The 27641-nt window shown below is 39.4% G+C and overlaps 1 protein-coding gene across 1 annotated transcript in view; it reads right to left on the bottom strand.

Annotated features, from left to right (window-relative positions):
* CADM2 (cell adhesion molecule 2) overlaps positions 1 to 27641 on the bottom strand; it is a 2470210-nt gene that overhangs the window by 1348709 nt on the left and 1093860 nt on the right. The window contains exon 3 of the mRNA XM_069760974.1: positions 14235 to 14270. The gene's annotated coding sequence lies outside the window, so the exon portion shown is untranslated. The remainder of the gene's footprint in view (positions 1 to 14234; positions 14271 to 27641) is intronic.

Below are 27641 nucleotides of genomic sequence, written 5' to 3'. Positions count from 1 at the left end.
TGTATGTACATGTGTACGTGCAGTGTGTGTATGTACATGTGTATGTGCAGTGTGTGTATGTACATGTATATGTGCAGTGTGTATGTACATGTGTATGTGCAGTGTGTGTATGTACATGTGTACGTGCAGTGTGTGTATGTACATGTGTATGTGCAGTGTGTGTATGTACATGTATATGTGCAGTGTGTATGTACATGTGCACGTCCAGTGTGTGTATGTACATGTGTACGTGCAGTGTGTGTATGTACATGTGTATGTGCAGTGTGTGTATGTACATGTGTACGTGCAGTGTGTGTATGTACATGTGTATGTGCAGTGTGTGTATGTACATGTGTATGTGCAGTGTGTGCATGTACATGTGTACGTGCAGTGTGTGTATGTACATGTGTATGTGCAGTGTGTGTATGTACATGTATATGTGCAGTGTGTATGTACATGTGTATGTGCAGTGTGTGTATGTACATGTGCACGTGCAGTGTGTGTATGTACATGTGTACGTGCAGTGTGTGTATGTACATGTGTATGTGCAGTGTGTGTATGTACATGTATATGTGCAGTGTGTATGTACATGTGTATGTGCAGTGTGTGTATGTACATGTGTACGTGCAGTGTGTGTATGTACATGTGTATGTGCAGTGTGTGTATGTACATGTATATGTGCAGTGTGTATGTACATGTGCACGTCCAGTGTGTGTATGTACATGTGTACGTGCAGTGTGTGTATGTACATGTGTATGTGCAGTGTGTGTATGTACATGTGTACGTGCAGTGTGTGTATGTACATGTGTATGTGCAGTGTGTGTATGTACATGTATATGTGCAGTGTGTATGTACATGTGTATGTGCAGTGTGTGTATGTACATGTGCATGTGCAGTGTGTGTATGTACATGTATATGTGCAGTGTGTATGTACATGTGTATGTGCAGTGTGTGTATGTACATGTGCACGTGCAGTGTGTGTATGTACATGTGTATGTGCAGTGTGTGTATGTACATGTGTATGTGCAGTGTGTGTGTACATGTGTATGTGCAGTGTGTGTATGTACATGTGCACGTGCAGTGTGTGTATGTACATGTGTACGTGCAGTGTGTGTATGTACATGTGTATGTGCAGTGTATGTGTACATGTGTACGTGCACTGTGTGTATGTACAGGCTTATAAGATTAGATTTCAACAATTTTTTTTTTGTTCAAGAATAAATGTGGATTTGATTGATGTTAATGGAAGAAAATAAGGTAACCCCTTAAAATAAGCCTAATCCATGTCTTGAAAAAAAACAATATAAGACTCTCTTGTACTTTTGGGAAACATGGTATATTGTCGCCAAGCCTTGATGATTTTCTGTTTTTTTTTCTACTGTCATTCATGTCCCTCTAGGTTTATTTCCAACCTAAATAACGAATGTTAAAAGCCTCGCATGCTAAAATTCATACTTGTTTCATGGACCATCTGTTTTTTTCCCCTGCAATTCTGTAAAATGCTGCAACATTAAACTACTGTAATAAAGCAATATCATGCTTTACACCTGCACACCGGTTTATAACTTTTTCACATATTCCTAAATTACCTGCTTTGTTTTGAGGCGGTGCAGCCAATTTATACATCTGTTAGATCTCAGCTGTACTCTTGTTTTTTGGAAAGCATTTTGTAATTTAAATCAGGTGATGTCTGGCCAATTTGGGGATCTGTAGAGTTCTTGATGTAGAAAATTCCTGTATTTTTGTCTGCTTATATCGGGAATAGAGGCTTATTTTAGATGAAGACAAGTGGGCTGTAAAAATAGACCTGTTAAATTGTGTTCATTTCAGTTCAAATCCAAAAATAATTCAGTGTTGTGCTGGAAAGTGAAGACAAAATGCTTGGTGTATTGGATAACATACTGGTGTAAATTATGTTATTCCAGTTATTCTTCTTAGCTTTTCACTCCTTACTGTAAGTTACAAAAATCTATGAGATAATGACGACTCTCAGAATGAAAAGGCCTCAATACTTCCAGATTTTGATAGGAAAATCCTGCAATCCTGATAGTAAAAAGGGATGAAGTTGATGCCAGCCATGTTCACAAAGAAAAGGTTTAGAGCATTCCCAAGTGGTCTTAAAAAAGCACTACCATCAAAGATCCTTAATATATTGCAGTCATCATATTATGTAGCAATGTGTACTTACAATTGCTCATTTTGACTTTCTACCCAGTAAATTCTTCTCTTTTTCCCACTTTATGTAGAAACAGGAAGTCTCTTTTCCTGCATTTATCATTCCCCTCTTCAACTCCAGACCCGGATGCTTCCTCATCCACCCGCCAGAGACTTTTGCAGTGATGACTCATACAGGGAAAATTGACCTCCTGTTTCTACATAGAGCTTAGAAGGTTTCAGCTAGTCAGTTTCTAATCTTGTGATGTCACAGAACTAATGGAGAAGAGAAGAATTAATTTGGTAGAAAGGCAAAATAAGCAATTGTAGGTACACAGTGCTACATAATATGATGACTGCAATATATTAAGAGGATACACATTTTGATGGGAGAGATTTTTTTAAAGTGAACCTTACATTTCTTGATTTTTGCAGTTAAGTTATAGTAAGTTCACGTAAGTTTAATGGTATACTGACACTGGTTCTATAGGCTCAGCACCAACGATTCAACTTCATGAGTAATTTATCTGAGCATTTTGGACATTTTAAACATGTTTTATTCTACCCAGATAATTCTTCTATGAGACACACATTTTTTTTCATGAATTCATTGAAAATCCAATATAAAAAGTCTTCATAGAAAAATGGATGAGTAGTATGGACTCATAGATTTCCGAGTGTTGTATTTCAGACCCATATGATAGAAATAATTAAAATGAGATTTTCACTAGGTTTTTGCTACTCCATCTGAGAGAAGCAAAATGTATGGACAGAGACCCTGATTCCAGCGATGTTTTATTCAGCTGCGTGCTGTAATCTTGATAAAATCACTCTTTATCTACCAGTTATCTGAATGCTGAGCTCTGTATAGCCCCACCCACACCACTGATTGGCAGATTTCTCTGTGCATAGGCAGAAAACTACTAATCAGTGAAAAGTTATACAGAACTTATGATTATGGAGGACTACTTGGCAGCAGGTTTACTAGTCCTGTCATGATCTTCTGCTGATGAGACAGTGATTTTATCCAAACTACACTAAGTATCCCATTAAATGACACATTGCTGGAATCAGGGTCTCCACCTCTACATTATGCAGCTCTCAGATTTGATGGCAAATACCTGGTGACAGATTCCCTTTAATATTCCTGCTTTGTTTAAAAAGATTTCACAAATGGTCGGGCAATAAGCAGATCCCCATTCAGTTTCACAACTAATTAATGTCAATATCAGTAAGAAAAACGTTAGCACTGCAGAGGAAATGTAGTATTAGATGACCCCAATTAAATAAATTGACAACTATGTAATATATGACTGTGTCAGCTGTCAAGCCCACCATGGTGGGAACGTCTCCTAGTTAGCATCTGACTGCTTTGATATAAAAATAGGATGACCACTTTAATGATAATTATATACCCTAGTAAGACAGATGGAAAAACATTAACTTTATGATAAGAAAATAGCTAAATGCAGTATAATAATAAAAATAATAATAATAATAATAATAATAATAATAATTGTCATCATTATCATTAATAATAGTCATCATTATCATTATTTTCATCCTAATCATTTTATTGGATTTGAAAAATAAATCTTGCATTTTATAAAGACACATTGATTGGGAATCCAATAATCTTTTTTTTACTAATTCTTTTTCGTTATATTATATATTATTGGATAATCTTTAAGATTGATGTTAAGGATTCCTTTGAAATTCTTGCAGCTTTTCCGGGTCAGAATTTAAAAAAATTCATTATAAAATTGTTATGGAAACAAATAATTATTCTGCATTTCCTACCTGGAAAAATGTCAGTAATCACAGATGTGAACGCAACCATAAGTAATTGCATTGGAATTGCAATTATACATGATGGAGCTCCAAATGAGTATACATAAGGTTTCCTAAAGGGTATACTACTCACTCTTTGGAGTTCAAGCCTCTGCTTCAATCTTTGCTGCAATAATGACGTCAGATTGACTCCTCTGCAGCCAATCACAAAGCGCAGCAGCTTGTGCCATTTACATTGGTAGACTGCTGAACTCAGTGATTGGCTGCAGCGCTGTCAGCATGATGTTACTGTTACACATGAGCAATAAAAACTGGAGGAGCAGCGAGATCAAGCAGTGGACTCCAGGAGGATTAGTAGAAGCTCAGGTTTTGGTCCTTCAGCCTATGGAGTAATAATAATTTTTGGCAGGTGAAGCAGAATATTAATTTTGTACACCCTCTATTTATTACATGTGTGGTACTATCATGGCTCCACGTTGTATGGCTTTGTATTACAGTATTCAGAAAAATATAAGGGCCCTTAGTAAACTTACTAATTTCATAAAGAAGTGAAGGCATATTCCATCACATGACACTATGGAGATTGTTCTAGAAGCTTTGCTTTTAGGTTAGAAGTGTCATATAGAGGAATCAAATAACTGCACACCATGTGGGAAAACAGGAGCTTGGTTTTCCACTGCATAGACCCTATAAACATAGATTTTCCTGATGTATGAGGCCTTAGTTTGCAGTCTTGGAAAATGAAGCAATATATGGCCTGTCACTGGCCTGTACGTGTAATTCTTGGATTATCCAAGTCCTCCATAGTTAGAGCTACTCTTTGTGGTGTCTCTCTTTTTTGACTTGAAAAGGCATTCCCTTAGTCACGACCATCCACCATTGGGAACACAAAAAGGGCTATGTGGCACTCCTCGCATTGTGCACAAAAAAGATACCACTCCGATATAGCAAAAAAATTAGAAACATCAGTGGAACACGGTATTGCCCAATTCCAGCCTTGCTGAAGCATCGACAGATCATCACTAGTGTTGAGCGATACTTTCCGATATTTGAAAGTATCGGTATCGGATGGTATCGGCCGATACCGGCAAAATATCGGATCTCGCCGATACCGATACCCGATACTAATACAAGTCAATGGGACACAAATATCGGAATGTATAGTGGATGGTTCCCAGGGTCTGAAGGAGAGGAAACCCTCCTTCAGGCCATGGGATCCATATTCATGTAAAAAATAAAGAATAAAAATAAAAAATATGGCTATACTCACCCCTCCGAAGGACCCTGGCTGTCACCGCTGCGAGCGTCTGCCTCCGTACCTCAGAATTGCAGAGAGTGAAGGACCTTCGATGACGTCGCGACCGGTCACCTGACGTGACGTCATCGAAGGTCCTTCACTCACTACAATCTCAGGAACAGAGGCAGACGCTCGCAGCGGTGACAGCCAGGGTTCGCCGGAGGGGTGAGTATAGCCATATTTCTTATTTTTATTCTTTATTTTTTACATTAATATGGATCTCAGGGCCTGAAGGAGAGTTTCCTCTCCTCCAGACCCTGGGAACCATACGCACCACACACTCCGATACCGATTTCCGATATCACAAAAATATCAGAACTCGGTATCGGAGTTCCGATACAGCAAGTATCGGCCGATACCCGATACTTGCAGTATTGGAATGCTCAACACTAATCATCACCGATCCTCCACCAAATTTCACAGTGGGTGCAAGACACTGTGGCTTATACGCCTCTCCAGGTCTCCGTCTAACCATTAGACAACCAGGTGTTGATCTGGGGATGCTTCAGCAAGGCTGGAACTGGACAAGTTAATCTTTGCGAAGGACGTATGAATCAAGCCGCATACAAGGTTATCCTGGAAAAACAGTTGATTCCTTCAGCTCAGGCTATGTTCCCCAACTCTGAGGATTGTTTTTCCAGCAGGACAATGCACCATGCCACCCAGCTAGGTCAATCAAAGTGTGGATGATGGACCACCACATCAAAACCCTGTCATGGGCAGCCCAATCTCCAGACTTGAACCCCATTGAAAACCTCTGGAATGTAATCAAGAGGAAGATGGATAGTCACAAGCCATCAAACAAAGAAGAACTGCTGACATTATTGTACTAGGAGTGGGATAAGGTCACTCAAAAGCAGTGTGAAAGACTGGTGGAAAGCATGCCAAGATGCATGAAAGCTGTGATTAAAAATCATGGTTATTCCACAAAATATTGACTTCTGAACTCTTCTTGAGTTAAAACATTAGTATTGTTATTTCAAAATGATTATGAACTTGTCTTTTCTTGTGCATTATTTGTGGTCTGTAAGGCTAGTTTCACACTAGCGTTTTGAGGAGCTGCGGAGGGCTGCAGAATTCCTCCGTGAAGCCCCACCCTCAGCCACTAGCTCCGGCTACTTCTGCAGGTGGCCTGCATGCGGCCTGCGTACCTATCTTTAACTTTAGGTAAGCAGGTCGTGCCGCTGTATGCGGATGTTTCCGCATGCGACGTTTTGATGATGCAGAGAAAAAAAAATTGCTACAAGCTGCGTCCTACGCTGGTCGCCACATCGTCAAAACGACGCATGCAGAAGCATCCGCATACAGTCACACGACCTGCGTACCTAATGTTAAAGATAGGTACGCAGGCCGCATGCAGAAGTAGGCAGAGCTAGCGGCGGTGGTGCGGCTGAGGACGGGGCTTCATGGAGGAGGTCTGCAGCCGTCCGCAGCTCCTCAAAACGCTAATGTGAAACCGGCCTAAGCAATGCATTTTTTTGGTTATTTTGACCATTTCTCATTTTCAGAAAATAAATACAAAATTTATTGCTTGGAACTTCGGAGACATGTTGTCAGTAGTTTATAAAATAAAAGAACAATTTATAGTTTACTCAAAAATTTTCCTATGAAAAGAAAAATCAGACAAACTGAAAACTTTGCAGTGGTTGCTTAATTTTTGCCAGCGCTGTATATATTATATATATATATATATGTATATATATATAAAAAAAAATATGTATATATATACACAGTATATGTATATATATATATATATATTTGTATATTTGTATATATATGTATATATATTGGTTTATATATAAATTTATTAACAATCTACCTAATATCACACAAGATTGAAGAAAGAAAAAAACAGCTTGTAACTATCTGCCTTGATTATGCAAAAGACAAAATTGTTAATAACATGAAGCACTTTGCCATTTATTAGCATTAAGTAACGTCCACCCAAAGTACTACAAGAGTAATTGAATAAATAAAATAATGCATTACCTGACAGTCAGAGACCTATAACTAATTACATTCTCCCGGCACTCGGACCTCTGACCAATCTGCTCTGACTATTCCGTCCCATTATTTTTGTGGATTATTATCATTATCTGGGGTTACTGTTATTATTTTATGTCTCTTTTGCTTTGACCGTGTTCTGCTGAGTTTGTATTCTCCATAATTCTGCAGTGGAAGTGTGATAAAACAGTGCACTCCTGGGAGATTAATGCCCTGTATTGCAGATTGCTGGATTTTCATTACCGCAATCTTTTTAGCCTTTAATGATAGTTATTACACAAAATACTTAATATATATTCAAGGACATCAGGCTCCTTCAAGAGTCTCGATGCAAATAATTAATTTTCTCTTCTTGCCCTTCTGATGAAAATATAATACAAAGTAAACACTTTCTCGGACTGTTAGCAGTATAAAACCAAAAATATCAACAGGATAATAAATGATAGAGGTTATTTTATCTTCTCATCTTAGTGATCAAAGTGCACAACTATTATTGTAGTGACCTCAACAGATTGCATGATTTAGTCCTATTGGGCAATGATACAATGATACAATGGTTATTTGGTACAATTTAGAAGAGTGGTTTCCCGCTGATACAAAACTACAGCTTTCATCATGCGGACCACTGGATTGGAGAATATATATTTCAGCTTTACCATATTAAAGGGAACATGTCGTCAAAGGGAAAAAACCGATATCTTTTCGATTCCAGTGTTGTGTAGCGAGATCTGACTGTTCACAACACCTGGATCTGCCCTGATGACTTTAAGTTAGCGGCTCCAGGGAGAATATACTGGAACTTAATTTTCTCCCTGCACTCACCCTACCAATTACATACCTGTACATGTTAAGACCAGGTTCACACAACCATTTTTCCCTCATCTAGGAAAATTTGGTCAATATGCAAATCGCTCTTTTATTAGACTCTGATCAGAGCGTGATTAGAGTGTGATCCAAATTTCATGGATATGGAGAATAAAAAAATATTTCTCCATCCTCTCCATTTAGTTTGTCTATGAAAATCGGACCGAGTACAACCACATTTTTTCCATGGACCCATAGGCATGAATGATCGGGTGCGTTCCAACAATCAGGTGGCAGATGCAACTCATGCATCCTGCTTTATTTTTCCCTGGGTCCGACTTGGACATATGTGTTATGATCCGGTGACCTTGGAGCAGCATGAAAACTTTCACTGGAGTAGGTGGTAACTATACTGACCGCAAATCCTGATCTTAACACCGCAACTAGAAGTAGCCGTGGGTTGTGCCTAACAAGCCCTAGACACCTCGTCACAGCCGGAGGACTAAATACCCCTAAAGATGGAAATAGGAATACTATCTTGCCTCAGAGCAGAACCCCAAAGGATAGGCAGCCCCCCACAAATATTGGCTGTGAGTAGGAGAGGAAAGACACACACAGTCAGAAAACAGGATTTAGCACAAGAGACCGCTCTAGCTAAAATAGGAAAGGATAGGACAGAGTTCTGTGCGGTCAGTATTAAAACCCTTCCAAAAATATCCCCAGCAGATTATACAAAAATTCCTGCATCTAACTAAAGACGTGGAACGTATATCTGCAACTCCAGAGACTACTAAACTCAGAGCAGGAATACAATCAAAAACAAGCACACAGCTTGTGTGCCATAGAAAAAGAAACAGACACTTATCTTTGCTGAATTGGCAGCTAAGCAGGAGAAGCCAGACAGAGATCAAATCGTTCCCAAGAAACATTGACAACTGGAAAGGACTAATGAGTCCTGCAAACCTAAATACTCCAGTCAGAACTGCAATCAGCAGATACACCTGTCCAGGACTGCAGCCCAGAGACAACTGCATTACCACCTACCACCACTGGAGGGAGCCCAAAAGCAGAATTCACAACACATATGCACAGCCCCAGGGAATAACATACATGCATAAAAAGTACTTTAGTGATCTGTTGTAGCCATTAAGAAAATTAATAAAAAACTGAACAAAATAAACACCTTTCCCTTATGGAAAGTATGAAAATATATAAAAATTAGTCTTACGTTATAATGATAAAGATGACAAAATTATTTCAATATCCAAATGAGAAAAAAAAATTATGGAACTCTGAAACGCATGTATAACATAACCTGTAAATGTGCCTGGTCAGGAGAAAGTGTAAAGTGGTCATAAACGGGTTAAAGAAGAAGAATATAGGAATATGTTTTACTTCTTGGAATATTCTCTTTCGCATCTTTGGTTATCACAAACTAAAATGAACCTCAAAACTAAAATAAATTTCATATAAAGGAGGAAGAACTTCCTGATAATCAAATAATCAAGTGCACTTGATTAGCAGCACCTGGCTCTAATTACCCTCTTAAATGAAGCCGTAAAGGTGCATACATGTCGCCCTCTTTATGGAATACATTTTTCTAATTAAATAATGACAAATAAAAACTGTAATGCAAATACTGTAGGTTGTGGACTATTTGCCACATGAAACTTGCGTAGTATAGGGGGTGAGGAAGACAGGACGACTGGGGTGTTGTTTTCTGTTAAACATCACACATGCCATTACTGTAGATGTAGTAGCTCTAAAACGAGCCCCTAATGCTTCTTATATGACCTATAGGAAAACCTATCATACAGTGAGAGATTCTGGTACATAAGTACATACAGCTCTTGATTGGTGCCATATGTACAAAGTTATTCTCCCCAGAAGTAAATGTTCTATGGGTAAATGCCTCACTGTAAGCAAATTGTCTCTCATCACTTGTCACTATAAGCAGTATTCATCGAGATACCAGTTTTCAGTCAAATGTGCCCCATATCACCTTTTCTCATGGATAAACATTTCTCAAGATTTGTGGTGAAAGATTGACAGCGTTTAGAGAAAATGTAATTCTGTGGAACACTGTCAAGAGAGGTTTATCCTATATATGTCTATATGTGGACGCGAAGTGATAGTTGCAGTCTGTTGAGGTTTCGTCATCTTGTCTTATTTGGCATATGAGAAAAAAAAAATGCCTAACCAAATGCTTTGCCGCAATGACAACTGGTGGATTACCACACCTTGTACATTGGTGGTCAGTACCTGGGACCTCACAGATCAGTGGTCCCCAGAAGAACATAGTTTGTAAGGCAGACAAGTTTTCAATCTCAATATTTACTGGGTAAGTCTCTACTTTCCATAGTTGGTAAGCTCTTATTGTCATGGTTAGTAGGGTCCTCTCTCTCCTATCTCAGACATTTTCCGAGCAATGCTAAGCTTTACAGTTTTGAAATTGCACAAATTTATCCACTGAAGTCAAGTTTTTTGGGGAAAATTTGTCGAACTTTGTGAATTGCAATCTCATAACATCTGTTCATATCTATATAATTGTTATGTTTCAGAGGCCACAGGCTACCTTGTACAGACTTGGCGCAAGCCACTCCATCTGGCAGATTCCAGAGGAGTAATAATAATTATTTTATTTCTATAGCGCCAACAAATTCTGCAGAACTTTACATTTTAGAGGGGACTTGTACAGACATAAGACATTACATCATACCAATAAACACATAGATCAAAACAGATACCAAGATGAGTGAGGGCCCTGCTCGCAAGCTTACAAAGTATGAGGAAAAGAGGAAACACAAAAGGTGGATGGTAACAATTGCTTTCGTTGTTTGGACCAGCCATAGTGTAAGGATCGGGTGTTCATGTAATGCTGCATGAACCGATTATCAGCCTAAGTATGTAACAGTACAGATACAGAGGGCTATTAAATGCATAAAGTGTGTGAGAACTTGATAAGAGGAACCTGGTTATGGTAAAAATGTTGAATCGGTAACACAGGGATAGTTAGATTGATGTGTTGAGGTCGTAGGCCAGTCTGAAGTAATGCATTTTTAGGGCACGCTTAAAACTGTGGGCATTGGGGATTAATCAAATTATCCTGGGTAGTGCATTCCAAAAAATTGGCGCAGCGCATGAGAAATCTTGGAGATGGGAGTGGGAGGTTCTGATTATTGAGGATGTTAACCTCAGGTCATTCGCAGAAAAGAGGGCATGGGTAGGGTGGTAGGCTGAGACGAGGAAGAAGATGTAGGGTGGTGCTGAACCATGAAGTGCTTTGTGGGTGAGAGTAATAAATTTGTATTGAATTCTGTAGTGGATGGGTAACCAGTGCAATGACTGGCACTATGTATAGGCATTGGTGTAATGGTTGGTGAGAAATATGATCCTGTCTGCAGCACTCAAACAGATTGGAGAGTGGAGAGTTTGGTAAGAGGGAGGCCAATTAGAGGATCAGTGGCCTTCACACTTTAACCTCTGTACAGGGATATGGACTTAAAATGGGGACCACTGGGATGATTGCACAGAAGAGCTGCTATCTAGTGGAGCAAACAAGAAGCAAAGAGAATTGCTGGGTACCAAGAATCAGGAGGTCAGTGAAAAGACAAAATTGTAAAGAATGAAAGTTTTCAAAAAGCAAGCAGAGGTCAAAATACCTGACTGCCCACTGGGAGAATAACAAGGCACAAGTTGCTCTGAAGCAGGATAGATTATAACTGACAGTGGACAGCAGGATTTCAGGATCTTAAATAGCTTGGAGCCCCATCCAAACTACAACACAGCTAACACTATGCTTCCAAGTATGGATAAGACTACAAACTGCCAGAACTGTCACCCTACCTTGCTCACAATGAGAGGGTGAACTTGACTGGTAAAAGAAGAAGAGGCAGGAAGAGCAGGCACCGATATAGATGTTACAATAATACAATGGTGTAGGCCAATATTTCTAATTTTGCTGTGACAATGCCAATGGTCAAAATCAATAAAAGAGAGGAACTTATGTTAACATCTGGAGATGTTCCTAGAATGGAGTTTAAGTGTCTTGATTTTATAGATTAAAATGTTGGTGTGAGTAACACACTCTGGCATAAAGGAACGGTAAATGATAATATACACCAGCTTTGAGAGAGTTAATAAGCATCATTCACATATCTGTTGACCTAATCAATAAAACAAGCTGCAAGGCATAAAAACACTTTATTGTTTTACTGATGTAAGTGATCGATGAACTTGCAGCATCTATTATTTTTTATGCAACAATTTCTAAGGAAAAAAAAACATAAAATGATATCATTGCTTAGTAAAAAGAAATACTGTCTTTAGATAACGGTATTTCCCCTTGTAAAGCCACGAGCAACGATGACTTTGAAACACAGCAGAGCTGAAATCTAATTTTTGGTGCCTGTAGCACAAGTAGATAAATTGACTTTCAAAGGGTCACACAAGGACCCCAGCACAGTATTAAAACCAGGCTTTATCATTTCAGACTCATTGTACAGTGACTGCTTTCAGGGTCAGTGATTATGCTGCTTGCGTCTCCCCTCTGCTACATCATTACAAAGTTTTATCTTCAATCCATTTTTCTCCTACAGATTAGGCACTAAGGAGTTTATTGAGTTTAGGGGCAATCTATTTTTCGGCAGTAATCTAAATGATCATTTTTAGAAAAGGGAAATTTACTAGATGCTACGGTTGTTTACGTAAATATTATAACAATTCTTGCATTTATGTATCCCTTTATGGATCTACAGTGGGCAAAATAAGTATTTGATACACTGTCGATATTGCAAGTTTTCCCACCTACAAAGAATGGAGTGGTCTGTAATTATTATCGTAGGTACAGAAACCTTTGTTTGCAATTACAAAGGTCAAACATTCCCTAAAGTTATGACATGTGCAATTTCTATAGCTTTCCACAGGTTTCACAGCACCTAAACACTGAGTATACACGCAATGTATACTGCACATTCTTGATTTCATGCATGTATGAAATGAGTAGACGTGCCCATCCATACTGCTATCTTGGACCGAAAATTACAGAGATATATGGCATGAAATTAACATCCTTAAAAAAAGAAACGTGATTTTGAAATTGTCTGAAGGGCTCTGTTTACGCTCCATGTGTATGTTTGTGGGCACTCATTGGTTGGATTATGAGTTGCTGTTGTTGAATGCATAGCTCGCATGTTCTAATATTATTTAGTAAGAAATTGGAGTCCTTAACCATATTCACGCAAAAGTAAAGGTACCTTCACACTGAACAACTTAACAACGATAACGATAGCGATCTGTGACGTTGCAGCGTCCTGGATAGCGATATTGTTGTGTGTGACACGCAGCAGCGATCTGGATCCTGCTGTGAGATCGCTGGTCGCAGCTAGAAGGCCAGAACTTTATTTAGTCACTGGATCTCCCACTGTGTGTGACGCTGATCCAGCAATGTCTTCACTGGTAACCAGGGTAAACATCGGGTTACTAAGCGCAGGGCCGCGCTTAGTAACCCGATATTTACCCTGGTTACTATTGTAAATGTAAAAAAAACCAAACACTACATACTTACATTCCGGTGTCTGTCGCGTCCCCCACCCTCAGCTTCCTGTACTGACTGTGAGCGCCGGCCGTAAAGCACAGCGATGACGTCACCGCTGTGCTCTGCTTTACGGCCAGCCCTCACAGTCAGTACAGGAAGCTGAGGGCGGGGGACGCGACAGACACCGGAATGTAAGTATGTAGTGTTTGGTTTTTTTTACATTTACAATGGTAACCAGGGTAAACATCAGGTTACTAAGCGCGGCCCTGTGCTTAGTAACCTGATGTTTACCCTGGTTACCCGGGGACCTCGGCATCGTTGGACGCTGGAGAGCTCTCTGTGTGACAGCTCTCCAGCGACCAAACAGCGACGCTGCAGCGATCGGCATCGTTGTCTAGATCGCTGCAGCGTCGCTTAATGTGACGGTACCTTTAGGGTGGACATATGTGTTATTCAAAGACAGATAGGTATACGAAAGATGGATGGACAGATGAAGAAATAATAAAGATAGATGATAGATAGATAGATAGATAGATAGATATGAGATAGATAGATTGATAGATAGATAGATATATAGATAATGAGACAGATAGATAGATACCGTAATAGATAGAATAGTAATGTTTATGTTACATATACAAATGCAATATATTGTATGAAACTTCTTACTGTTACTTGGAAACACCAAAACATCATAGACATTACCTGTAAAAAAAAAAAAATCTATATAAATAATTGTGTTAAGTTGTAGAATGGCAGAAATTTGTGCTAAGGAGACAAAAGGGGTTATTGTCAAATGATAAATTATATGAATTACTGTATATATGTATATGAACATGTTTCATTTTCAGACATATCAGTACCAATCTGTGTAACGTTATCATTTTATTCTGGAGATGAGTGGTGGCTGTGCATGCTCCATTCATTGCCTATAGAATGCAAGCTGTCCCATAGACAATAAATGGAGCATGCACAGCACCACTTTTCTCAAATGGGGTATTTCAAAGCCCCATTCTTATGACTGGTATCAGCAAGTTGTCACTCACTTCTGGGATCAGTAAAAGATCACCCATCATCGTGTGATCTTTTTCAATGCAGTGAACAGCCTTTGAAATTTCTTTTCTATTACGTAACTAACAAACTTTTCCAAGTTAGCAAAAAAAAAAACCTGCTGAGTAATATGGCATGGTAAAAAATGGAGAAAGACAGAAAAATCCCTAAACAACAGATTCAATAGGTATATACCCAATGTAATCTATGGAGCTGTTCACATGTCCATGGTCATGGCCAAAAGTATTGACACCCCTGCAATTCTGTCAGATAATACTCAGTTTCTTCCTGAAAATGATTGCAATCACAAATTCTTTGGTATTATTATCTTCATTTAATTTGTCTTAAATGAAAAAAACACCAAAAGAATTTTCCTAAAGCCAAATTGAATATAATTCCACACCAACCATAAAAAAGGGGGTGGACAAAAGTATTGGCACAGTTCAAAAAAATCATGTGATGCTTCACTAATTTGTGTAAATAACAGCACCTGTAACTTACCTGTGGCACCTAACAGGTGTTGGCAATAACTAAATCACACTTGCAGCCAGTTGACATGGATTAAAGTTGACTCAACCTCTGTCCTGTGTCCTTGTGTGACCACATTGAGCATGGAGAAAAGAAAGAAGACCAAAGAACTATCTGAGGACTTGAGAAACCAAATTGTGAGGAAGCATGAGCAATCTCAAGGCTACAAGTTCATCTCCAAAGACCTGAATGTTCCTGTGTCTACCGTGCGCAGTGTCATCAAGAAGTGTAAAGCCCATGGCACTGTGGCTAACCTCCCTAGATGTGGACGGAAAAGAAAAATTAACAAGAGATTTCAACGCAAGATTGTGCGGATGTTGGATAAAGAACCTCGACTAACATCAAAACAAGTTCAAGCTGCCCTGCAGTCCGAGCGTACAACAGTGTCAACCCGTACTATCCATCGGCGTCTGAATGAAAAGGGACTGTATGGTAGGAGACCCAGGAAGACCCCACTTCTTACCCCGCGACATAAAAAAGCCAGGCTGGAGTTTGCCAAAACTTACCTGAAAAATCCTAAAACGTTTTGGAAGAATGTTCTCTGGTCAGATGAGACAAACGTAGAGCTTTTTGGGCAAAGGCATCAACATAGAGTTTACAGGAGAAAAAAAGAGGCATTCTAAGAAAAGAACACGGTCCCTAAAGTCAAACATGGCGGAGGTTCCCTGATGTTTTGGGGTTGCTTTGCTGCCTCTGGCACTGGACTGCTTGACCGTGTGCATGGCATTATGAAGTCTGAAGACTACCAACAAATTTTGCAGCTAATGTAGTGCCTAGTGTGAGAAAGCTGGGTCTCCCTCAGAGGTCATGGGTCTTCCAGCAGGACAATGACCCAAAACACACTTCAAAAAGCACTAGAAAATGGTTTGAGAGAAAGCACTGGAGACTTCTAAGGTGGCCAGCAATGAGCCCAGACCTGAATCCCATAGAACACCTGTGGAGAGATCTAAAAATGGCAGTTTGGAGAAGGCACCCTTCAAATGTCAGGGACCTGGAGCAGTTTGCCAAAAAAGAATGGTCTAAAATTCCAGCAGAGCTTTGTAAGAAACTCATTGATGGTTACCGGAAGCGGTAGGTCGCAGTTATTTTGGCTAAAGGTTGTGCAACCAAGTATTAGGCTGAGGATGCCAATACTTTTGTCTGGCCCATTTTTGGATTTTTGTTTGAAATGATCAATGTTTTGCTTTTTGCTTCATTCTCTTTTGTGTTTTTTCATTTAAGACAAATTAAATGAAGATAATAATACCAAAGAATTTGTGATTGCAATCATTTTCAGGAAGAAACTGAGTATTATCTGACAGAATTGCAGGCGTGTTAATACTTTTGACCATGACTGTAGATAGATAGATAGATAGACAGACAGATAGATAGATAGATAGATAGATAGATAGATAGATAGCAAACGTTTCTATTCTATCTTATCAGAGAAATCATATTTTTCTCCGCCTGGACTGATGCTTCATTCTCAATTTGCAGGTAAATTCTGTGAATATATGTGTAAAAAATGTATATATATGTATATATATATACCTCGAGTGGCGCAAAAGTATAGCTAAAGATGATATGGGGTTAATGAATCTGCTGCGAACATAAACAATCCCCACCCAAGATTGTGCATAAATAACTATAAAAACAAAGATACACAAAAGTGTATCCAAATGTTCGCGCTGACAAACCCCCTATATAATGGGTTAATGCAGAGAAGTAAGTAAAAAGAAGTGTTCAATAAGAAATAAACAGTTTGTAAAATATATAAATATATATGATCCTGAAAAAATCTATAGGGGTAGTAAGCACCTAATAATTCCACATAAGTGCTGTGCAGGAAAAGCAGTCGCTAGTGAGATGCTCTTACCGCAAGTGGTAAAAATCCACAGGTAGTAGAAATCCCAGCGGCTGAAAAGTGTCCTCGCTGCAGCGAATGAAGATCCTGATGTTAGGCTGGAAGTAGTAGTCCTCCGCAAGTAATAGAAATCCCAGCGGCTGAAGCGTGTCCTCGCTGCAGCGAATGAAGATCCTAATGTTCAGCTGGTGAGTGCCGGCCGGGGCAGTCGGCACTCACCAGCTGAACATTAGGATCTTCATTCGCTGCAGCGAGGACACGCTTCAGCCGCTGGGATTTCTATTACTTGCGGAGGACTACTACTTCCAGCCTAACATCAGGATCTTCATTCGCTGCAGCGAGGACACTTTTCAGCCGCTGGGATTTCTACTACCTGTGGATTTTTACCACTTGCGGTAAGAGCATCTCACTAGCGACTGCTTTTCCTGCACAGCACTTATGTGGAATTATTAGGTGCTTACTACCCCTATAGATTTTTTCAGGATCATATATATTTATATATTTTACAAACTGTTTATTTCTTATTGAACACTTCTTTTTACTTACTTCTCTGCATTAACCCATTATATAGGGGGTTTGTCAGCGCGAACATTTGGATACACTTTTGTGTATCTTTGTTTTTAAATTCTGTGAATACCAATTTCCACATTACTGAGATGGGACATAATAGTTGCTGAAAACCAAAAAGAACAGGCACTAAAATATAACTTTTATTAATCCACTTAAAAGTATATTACTCCAAAAACAATCTTCTAAAAATAGTATAGAGGAATAATCAATATCATACAGGGTTCATCAAAACTTCCTTTTTGTGGCACATTAGTATATAGGAGGGGGGAACTTTTCAAGATGGGTGGTGACCATGGCGGCCATTTTGAAGTCAGCCATTTTGGATCCAGCTTTATTTTTTTCAATGGGAAGAGGGTCATGTGACACATGAAACTTATTGAGAATTTCACACAAAAAACAGTGGTGTTATTGGTTATAACTTATCTTTATTCTTTCATGAGTTATTTACAAATTTATGACCACTTATAAAATGTGTTCAAAGTGCTGCCCATTGTGTTGGATTGTCAATGCCACCCTCTTTTCTCACTCTTCACACACTGATAGCAACACCGCAGAAGAAATGCTAGCACAGGCTTCCAGTATCCATTGTTTCAGATGCTGCACATCTCATATCTTCACAGCATAGACAATTTCCTTCAGATGACCCCAAAGGTAAAAGTCTAAGGGGGTCAGATCAGGAGACCTTGGTGTCCATTCATCTGGCCTACGACGACCACTCCACTTTCCAGGAAACTGTTCATGTAGGAATGCTCGGACCTGACACCCATAATAAGGTGGTGCATCCAGTATAAGTGGCCCTCCCTGAAGATGATTTTGGGGACTATTGATTCCCTAAAAAGTTCCTGTCAGTCACCCTTTCTGACAGCAGAGTTTGACACCCTAAATTATGCGATATGTTTGTATCCATGGACACCCTATTACCTTCTAAACTACAAACAAGTGGATACAGCACAAACAAAAATTGTATTTGGACAAAAAACTGGAAAAGAGGTTTGGGCTGTATCCCCTTTTTTGTAGCTTTTACGGACAGAAGCGCAGAGGAGATTGGAAATGAAATCAGTGAGGTATAGCAATCAAGCTTTAGAGGCTGGTACTGGGTGGGAAAACAACTTTGACTCAGGTATTCAGAGGTTTGAGAAGTGTTCTGCTATACCTGGAGCACTTAACATTCTGTTTCCATTTTAATGAAAACACTAATAACTTGAAAATGCAGTAACAGATAGAAAATATAAAGGTGGCAATTAATTTACGTCAAAGATCTGCATATCCTTATGTTGCTGATTTGGTGGCTGGTTTTAGTGACAGATTACCTTTTTTTTATTTCAAGTATCTTGTCCAATTATTTAAGGATAGAAAATCCCCATATGACAAAATAAGAAACTTCATCAAAACCATTAAACTGATGTGTAAGGGGAAGTAAATCTGACATGGCCTAGGAACCACCTCCATTTTCAGAATCTTGTATGGGCTATCAAGCCCCCTTACTAAGCAAGAAGTCGTTAAGCCGGTTTTACTTCCATCCTATACAAAAGCACTAGCTCCGCCACAACTGGCTGCACTATTCAATTGTCCACTCACGGCAGAAAATGAAGCATGTTAACAATGTCAAATTCAAGAGCTTTAATTTTCCCTGCTTCATAATTCCTATTTAACAATACATTACCAGGGTTGTCTCAAGAATGGGGATTGATAGGTTACAATGTGACTGGGCTTTTTGCCCACGGACTCGTTCTAGTCTGTGTTTACGGTAATGACTTTAAATATTGACTCTAGACCAATATTCATTTCCAAATCATCCTTAAACATTTAACATTGCGAAAAAATACCATCGTGCACATTCAGGAAGAAGTAATGTCGCTTTTTAGGCAAATTCTGTAGAAATGTAGATGGATCACATCCAAAATGTCTGTGTAAAGTCCCAGCGAAATGATCACGGACCCTTATGATTATGGATGATGTCATTAAAGGATGCAGTAGCTGTTCATCCATAATCCATTATGCAAACAAGACATTAAGACATTTTCTATCTATATAATCCAAAATTATTTTATAGTATCTGTCTCATTACAAACAACCACTTTAATAATGCATTTTTCATGGTTAACAGTCAATAACACTAAGATTAGTGGCAAATTCCCAAATATACTACCAGAGGAAGCTGTTTGCAGGCAGAAAAACAATGGGGTATTCCATGGTGGCCATTTAAATAAATGACAATCAATGTAGGCTATTGATAGGCTGTCAAAGAAAAAGCTATTCTGAGAGCCGAGCTTATAAGATATGGTGGCTATTGTGATTAAATAGCTACTAATCTAGGGCTTTACGGTCCTGTTGTTTTTAACCAAAACAACAATCACGTCATTATTACAATTTGTGGACAAGTTCCAATAAGCTTCAATATTGGTTGTGGCCATTACAAAATATTAAGGGGAAATTGAGACGTCAATAGAACATTTTCCAAACAAAGTATTGACAATAATTTTTCAATAAGTTATCCGGAAAATATTTATACGCTTTTTGTTAAGCTGAGAAGCAGACAAGGAATATTACTAGAACTGGGCGACTCCGGCAAAATTAGAAATCAACACATATGCTCGAATTTGGCATGGAAATCCAATTTGCAACAAATTTGTGAGAATATTAAAAAAAATGAAAATGGAGTGTGTGTGTTAGAAAATATTTATTAGTAAATAAACAATTCTTCAGACAAAAAAAGAGGTGAAAAAAAAAACAGCTAAAAGTGACACCCATCAATCATAATCAATAGATGGTACACATATCTCTTTACGAATATCAATAGTGGGAAAGAAAATGATAACCCGAGAGAACAACAAGTTCCAAAAAGCACCGGTATTCAATAAGAGTCTTCAACTGCATCAAAGTGAAGGACAGACATCCAATATATCATGAATGATGGGTGCAATTTGGTCCTTGCTCAAAGGGGAAGCAAGCCTTCATGGTGAAGTTTTAATAACTATACAAAGTCAATACATCAGATTTAAAAAGGCATATTACCCAAGTATATGAAGGAAGGTGTGAGAATCAGACTGCACTCAGATGTCATCCGAGTGCAGTCCTATTGGAATACCTGGGGTGGACCCGCAGATCCACGACAACGAACCTCCCAAGGGTGAGCTGACCAGGTAGACCACCCCCCTATACAGGGAGCATTAGGGGCAGACCCAAGGGAGACTATTGCCGCAGAAGCTGGAACCCGGAGACAGGTAGTAGGAGGTACAAAATAGAGAAGCTAGGCGTAGGACAGACAGAGCGGGGTAAGATGAAGTACAATTAGGTAAGAGCTGGGTACAGGGGAGACCAAAGGAGCACTGCGAAGAGGAAGACACAAGGGAAGCAGGACAGGACAGAGACACCAGACTAACAGAGTATGGAGAGGACACTGGGAAGGCTGGACTGGATGAGAAGACAAGGAAGCCTGGGAGAGACAGAGAAGCTGAACTGGCTGGACAGAGTGGAGACTCAAAACAGGCAGTGCAAAGACAAAGGTGAACCTGAGTCACAGAAGCACAAATGACAGACAGGCAAGGAGCAGAGGAAGGAATCGCCTTACATACATGGAGTGCTGGAGGACTTCCGGGTCACGGTCCTCCAGGATCACAGAGAGGAGATACAGAGCGCCTGTAAATCAGATAGAGGAAGTGCTGGAGTGGGCGGTGCGCACGCGCACCCGAAGAGAACCAGGGAGCGGATAAGAATGAAGGAGAGGATGCGCACCTGCAGGAGGAGCGCGCCGCAGCGGGTAAGAATGAGCGGAAGCAGTGGCCGTGACAGAAGCATAGGGTGGTCAAAGAGCAGATAATGATAACCTCAATGCACGTTTTGCATATTTAGTCCATACTGCTTTATCAAGGGTAATTTGTGAGAATAGAATGAAAGCCCAGGTTGCCATTCAAAGGGCAAGTTTATATTCTTCAGGTCTACAAACCCAAATGGATAAAAATAGGGCAAGGAAAGAGTTATAAAAAAATATATAAGCTAATATTATATACTACCACAGTGTGGAAATAATACTTTTACAACAGCAGAGCTGTCAGCCAGAAATGTCCTTCTACTTTTACTTCTCAATATATGAAAATGGAGATTTCCTTTTGTCCGTGGGTGTGACCGCAGCAGCTGTATATTCTACAGGCATCTAACCTGGTCAAGTGAGTATGCCCATCCCATTCTCTATCCTACACTGTATCACCCTATGTGTGCTCATCGCATTCCACCTCTCACCTTTCCCTGCCACCACAGCTCCCCACCAGTGCTCCTAAGGCCACATTCCCATGATCAGTATTTGGTCAGTATTTTACATCAGTATTTGTTAGCCAAAATATAGAGTGGATGAAAAATACAGAAGTGGTGATGTGTTTCTATTATACTTTTCCTCTCATTGTCCCATTTGTGATTTTGGATTACAGATACTGATGTAAAATGCTAACTTAACACTGAACGTGTGAATGTGGCCTATAGATGACTTCCTAGAGTACACACTTTCAATCTTCACTCTTTTTGAACACATCAGAAACTAGCTAGGCTTTTTTGAGAGTCATAGCATCACGATGTGCGCTACCCTTGTGACTTCACCTAACATTCGTCGAGACCAAGCCAGCACAGGAAGGACAGGTGAAGAGTGAGGAGGTGGCCGGTGTTAGATTTGGAAGCCTACAGTGACAGGGACAATTTGGGAAGTGAGGGGCAGGTGAGGGCGCTATTTTATTGATTTGTGTCTTCTTGGCCCATATCAATCCAGAAAAACAGGAGACAGGCGTCTCCGAAACGCGTCGGTTGTTTAGCCCTAGCTGCACTTCGTACTCACTCACTCCCTGGGGGTTACGGTCACGTGACTGATTACGTCACTCAGGTCCTGCGCACCGTCTGTACGTACTGCCGCTATCACACGCGGCGTCGGCTCTGCAGGATCCCGTCTCCACCCGGAGATTAGTTGGTGGTGGCTTGCCGCAGGCCGGGGCAGCCACCCTTTTACATCATTTTTACTTGCCGGAAAGTCTTTCTCACAGGAGGAACGTTCAAGATCTTCAGCCAGCAACGGAGGTGGAACAACCCCTAAGTGTTTCCATACTTTGTCTGCTCCTTGAAGCGAATACACCGCCACTATATCAGCGGTGATTTGGATACCAGACTATCTACATTGGGACATTTCTTTCAATAGGGTTACTTTGTTTTATAAGATATTATCTAATTTATGGTGGACGTTTCTTGGTATTGCTGCAGGAACTGATAATAACGGTGACACTTTGCGCCACCATTTTAAAACCTTTTATACAATCCAGAAAAATGTTGGTAGTCATTTTGCAAGATTTGCACATATTGAAATCCCAAAATTAGGGATTTGCAAAAACCTATTAATTTTAGAAAATGTTATAGGAATGTAATTATCATCCTTATAGTTTACATTTCCTCGAAAAATGATGCTGTGTGTGGAGTTGAAAAAGCAAGGAATGATAGGTAAGTTGTCTGTTTTTAAAGAAGAGTTTGTTTTCATGAGATTTTCACTGTTTACTTGGAGTACCAGCCTCTGGTTCATTGGTGTATCTGTACAATGTCCTAAAACGAATGGCTTTACCTTTACATTTCACTTTTCCTTTAATTTAATTTCATACTTCACAATTTTTTTTTTTAAAAAGTATAGGTTTAAAATATAAACTTTTTTTTCATAAACACTCCCCTGATCGTCACAACTTTTTAAAACTTTTAACTGGCAAAAATAGCGTTTAGATAAATTTAGTCAAAATTACTGACGGCCTCCGTTAAGCCTTAAAGCGTGCTGTCATTTTTCTGCTAAATTCCAGTCAAGCCTTTAACATAATCAGAAGAAAAATGCTGATACCTGTCTTTTGTACTGTCACAATGAAATTGACAAGATATTTTTTTTTTGTAAGCCATTTTGGGACACTTTAAAATCTGACAGACTGGCAACATTTAGGAAAAATAGATTCCATGTAACAGATGTAACTTTTAAAAAGTATTTAATGGTGTGGAAGATCAAACAAAACAAGTGATGCATGCAAAATACAGCAAGACGCAAACCACTTAAGCAAATATAGTCTTCATATTCCCCATGATTGAAATGCAAAAGTCATGAACGAGGGGAAAAAAATAAATAAATAAACACACTAAATATATTTTTCCTATTTTAAAGGCAACGTGAGGTGCCAAACAAAGAGTAATGATAATATAACTGGATTTTCACAAATGCCTAATAATCCATTAATGAACCTTTGCATAAATTAATAAAAAATGTAATTTTTCTTTCTATTTTCCATAATGTAAGTTTCTGTATTTAATACTGAATTATGAGAGATTGCAAATAGAATATAATAGTTTGATGCATAATAACAATACAGCAAAAAGAAAAAGTGCTGAAAAAAACTATTTTATCTTTTTCAATAAATATAAAAAGAAAATTAAACAATTTTGTCAAATGTCATAATTTGAAAGTGTCACGGAATGTTACGTTCAGCTTTGCATCTCCATGGTAACAGACTACAAACAAACTATGTGTAGTCAGCTGTCATATTCACTTTCCTCTGTCTACTACAAGAAATGGAAGGATCATAACGCTAAAATATGAAGATTTGATGATACATGAAGCACCTTCATAAGTCACTGAGCCATTCTTTCTTCAAAATAGTCCACTAACTGCCCATTACCAGTCTACTGTTTTTGGAGACTATCATTTAAACCATTGTTTCCATTGTGCTATTAAAGACGTGTTTCAACATTTGATTACTAGGGTTGACTTTTACTTTTATAGGATCGGGTCGGGTTTCACGAAACCCGACTTTCTCAAAAGTCAGGTCGAGTGAAATCGGCTGATCCTATAGAAAAGTCGGGGTCGGCCGAAACACGAAACCCAATGCAGTGCAATGGGATACTATGGTTCCCAGGGTCTGAAGGAGAGGAAACTCTCCTTCAGGCCCTGGGATCCATATTTAAGTGTAAAATAAAGAATTAAAATAAAAAATATTGCTATACTCACCCTCTGACGCGCCCTGGTACTAACCAGCAGCCTTCCTTCCTTAGAATCAGCGCGTGAAGGACCTTAGATGATGTCGCGGCTTGTGATTGGTCGCGCGACCGCCCATGTGACCGCTCACACGACCAATCACAAGCCGCGACGTCACCGAAGGTCATTCAAGCGCTGATTCTTAGGAAGGAAGGCTGCCGGAAAGAAGCAGGGCGCGTCCGAGGGTGAGTATATTCCTATTAGGTATTTACTCACACTCGGACGCGCCCTGCTTCTTTCCGGCAGCCTTCCTTCCTAAGAATCAGCGCTTGAATGACCTTCGGTGGCGTCGCGGCTTGTGATTGGTCGCGTGAGCGGTCACATGGGCGGTCGCGCGACCAATCACAAGCCGCGACGTCATCTAAGGTCCTTCACGCGCTGATTCTAAGGAAGGAAGGCTGCCGGTTAGTACCAGGGCGCGTCAGAGGGTGAGTATAGCAATATTTTTTATTTTAATTCTTTATTTTACATTTAAATATGGATTCCGATACCGATTTCCGATATTGCAAACATATCGGAACTCGGTATCGGAATTCCGATACCAGATTCAGAAGATCGCGGACCTCATGGCCGACCCCACACAGGGGTCGGGTTTCATGAAACCCGACTTTGCCAAAAGTCGGCGACTTCTGAAAATGGCCGACCCGTTTCGCTCAACCCTATTGATTACAGATTACAGTTACCCAAAAGTAGAACAGCCTGTAATCTGCGCCATTAAAATATCAATAAAAAATAATAACACCTTGAATAGTATGTACAGCTTGCTTTGTATAACAAAGAGAAAAAAAAGAAAAAAGCAACAAAATGAGCATATACCCTGTAGTAAGTACATTGTGATAGTACATACAGTAAAAATAACATAAGGTAATTAGTTAACATCCTTCTGATCAAAAAAACATAAAAGCCATCCCACCACGACAAGGTGTACCCAGCCAGGATGGCCCTATCGCTAGTATTAAAACCTCACCTGATTTCAATATAGCTAAGGGTAGAGCATGACACGGGCCTGACCGTTCAGACATATTTCCTTGGGAAGTTGTATAGATGAGATGACTAGCTCAAAAAGAGGGGTCATGCTCCTTTTTGCACTAACTACAAGAAACTACAGCAAAAACCAAAGACATGAGCCGGAACACAGTGTTATACCAGTACATTTTCCGCAAACAAAAGATTGATTTTTTTCATTGTGTATAGTCAATATAATGTCATTAAAATGTACAAAGCTCCGACATATAGCTTAAAACAGAATTATTATGGGATAATCACTCCTGTACAGGCACCTTTTTGCTACTTTTCCTCATGGAGTTAAGTTCTCCATAGTATATATGATGATACTTTGCTTTGGTATCCCACTTTACCTTACATACGGTAATCCTGTGCTTAATACAAGCAGATACAGACTTGAAAAGTAACTAAAACCTAGGGCCAAAAGTCATTTCTTTATAGAAAATATAAGAAGAACATCTGTTATGTTAGGGATCACTGCAAAAGTCATTGAGCACCATAAAGCTGCTTTATGTCTAGAGAGAGCTGGAGAGCCAGACAAGAAGAAGCAGAAAGCATCGCTTCTTTCGATTTTTATATCTTGTGAAGAATATACAGTATAACCGCAGTCCATGGTGCTGAAACACTGCTCACTAACTACATGTTTCTCCAACAGTTGTAAAATAAATAACAGTAACTGAGCAAAAATAATATTTTCATTACAAATAGTGTGTGCCATCCTGTATATATATATATATATATATATATATATATATACACTGTATGTTTTTAAGTAAAAATATAAATTGTTCTTTTATTCTATAAATTTTTGACAACAGGTCTCTGAATTTCCAAGCAATAAATTTTGTATTTTTTTTTTTCTGACAAAGAAAAATGGTCAAAATTAAAATAAAAACCCCAGTGTTTTCAGACCTCAAATAATGCACAGAAAACAAGTTCATAATCATTTAGAAGCAACAATACTAATGTATTAACTCAGGAAGAGTTCAGAAATCAATAGTTTGTGGAATAACCAACCATGATTTTTAATCACTACTTTCATGCGTCTTGGCATGCTTTCCTTCAGTCTTTCACATTTTTTCTGGCCCAAAAATGTAAGCAGTTCTTCTTTGTTTGTTAGCTTGTGACTATCCATCATCCTCTTGATTACATTCTAGAGGTTTTCAATGGGGTTCAGGTCTGGAGATTGCCCATGACAGGGTTTCGATGTGGTGGTCTCTTAATTTTTGCCAGAGCTGTATATAGAGCAGTGGTCCCCAACCTTTCTTACCTTGAGAGCCACATTCAGCTTTGCAAGAGGATCGTGAGCCACATCCAGCAACTGCCCCCCTTACAGTAGTGGTAACTAAAGCCCCCATTAAGGGTATAATGATAACCAAAGCTTTTCCACACAAATCACCCTGAAGCAGTATACCAAGATCCAGGGGTTCCCTCCACACCTCACCACATTCAGCATTCTCCCATCACGTACTCCCAATAGTCACAATCATCTTCAAGCACCTTCTCTGACCGGTAGTATCATCCTACTTAAATTATCTCTAAACCCCCAAGACCAGTAGATGTGTACTCAGGTATGCTCTTCTCTGCAGGACTACTCACAAAGTTCACTATTTTGAGATGTGCTCTTCATACCAGTTTACTAAATCTGGAGCTCACCAAGCTAGCAGACAGCAGCGAGCCACAATTCATGGGGCGGCGAGCCAAATGTGGTTCCCAAGCTACAGGTTGGGGGCCCCTGCTATAGAGAGAAATCACACAAACTAAACATTTTGCAGTGGTCTCTTAATTTTTGCCAGAGCTGTAAACACGTACACCGTCTTATACAAGTATGTTGCATCTGCATCGTTTTTAACATTTTAAACAAACTTCTGGATACTCACTGATGTAATCTCCTAAACTTCTTGTAAGCGTTTTTCTACTATAGTGAGTGGAATATGTCCGGATGGCATACACCCACGAGTACTAAGAGAACTAAGTAATGTAATAGATAAACCATTATTTCTTATTTTTAGTGACTCTATAGCGACAGGGTCTGTTCCGCAGGACT

The sequence above is a fragment of the Ranitomeya imitator genome, chromosome 3, assembly GCF_032444005.1.
Source record: "Ranitomeya imitator isolate aRanImi1 chromosome 3, aRanImi1.pri, whole genome shotgun sequence".
NCBI lineage: Eukaryota > Metazoa > Chordata > Amphibia > Anura > Dendrobatidae > Ranitomeya > Ranitomeya imitator.
This window is presented reverse-complemented; position numbering and strand designations above follow the sequence as displayed.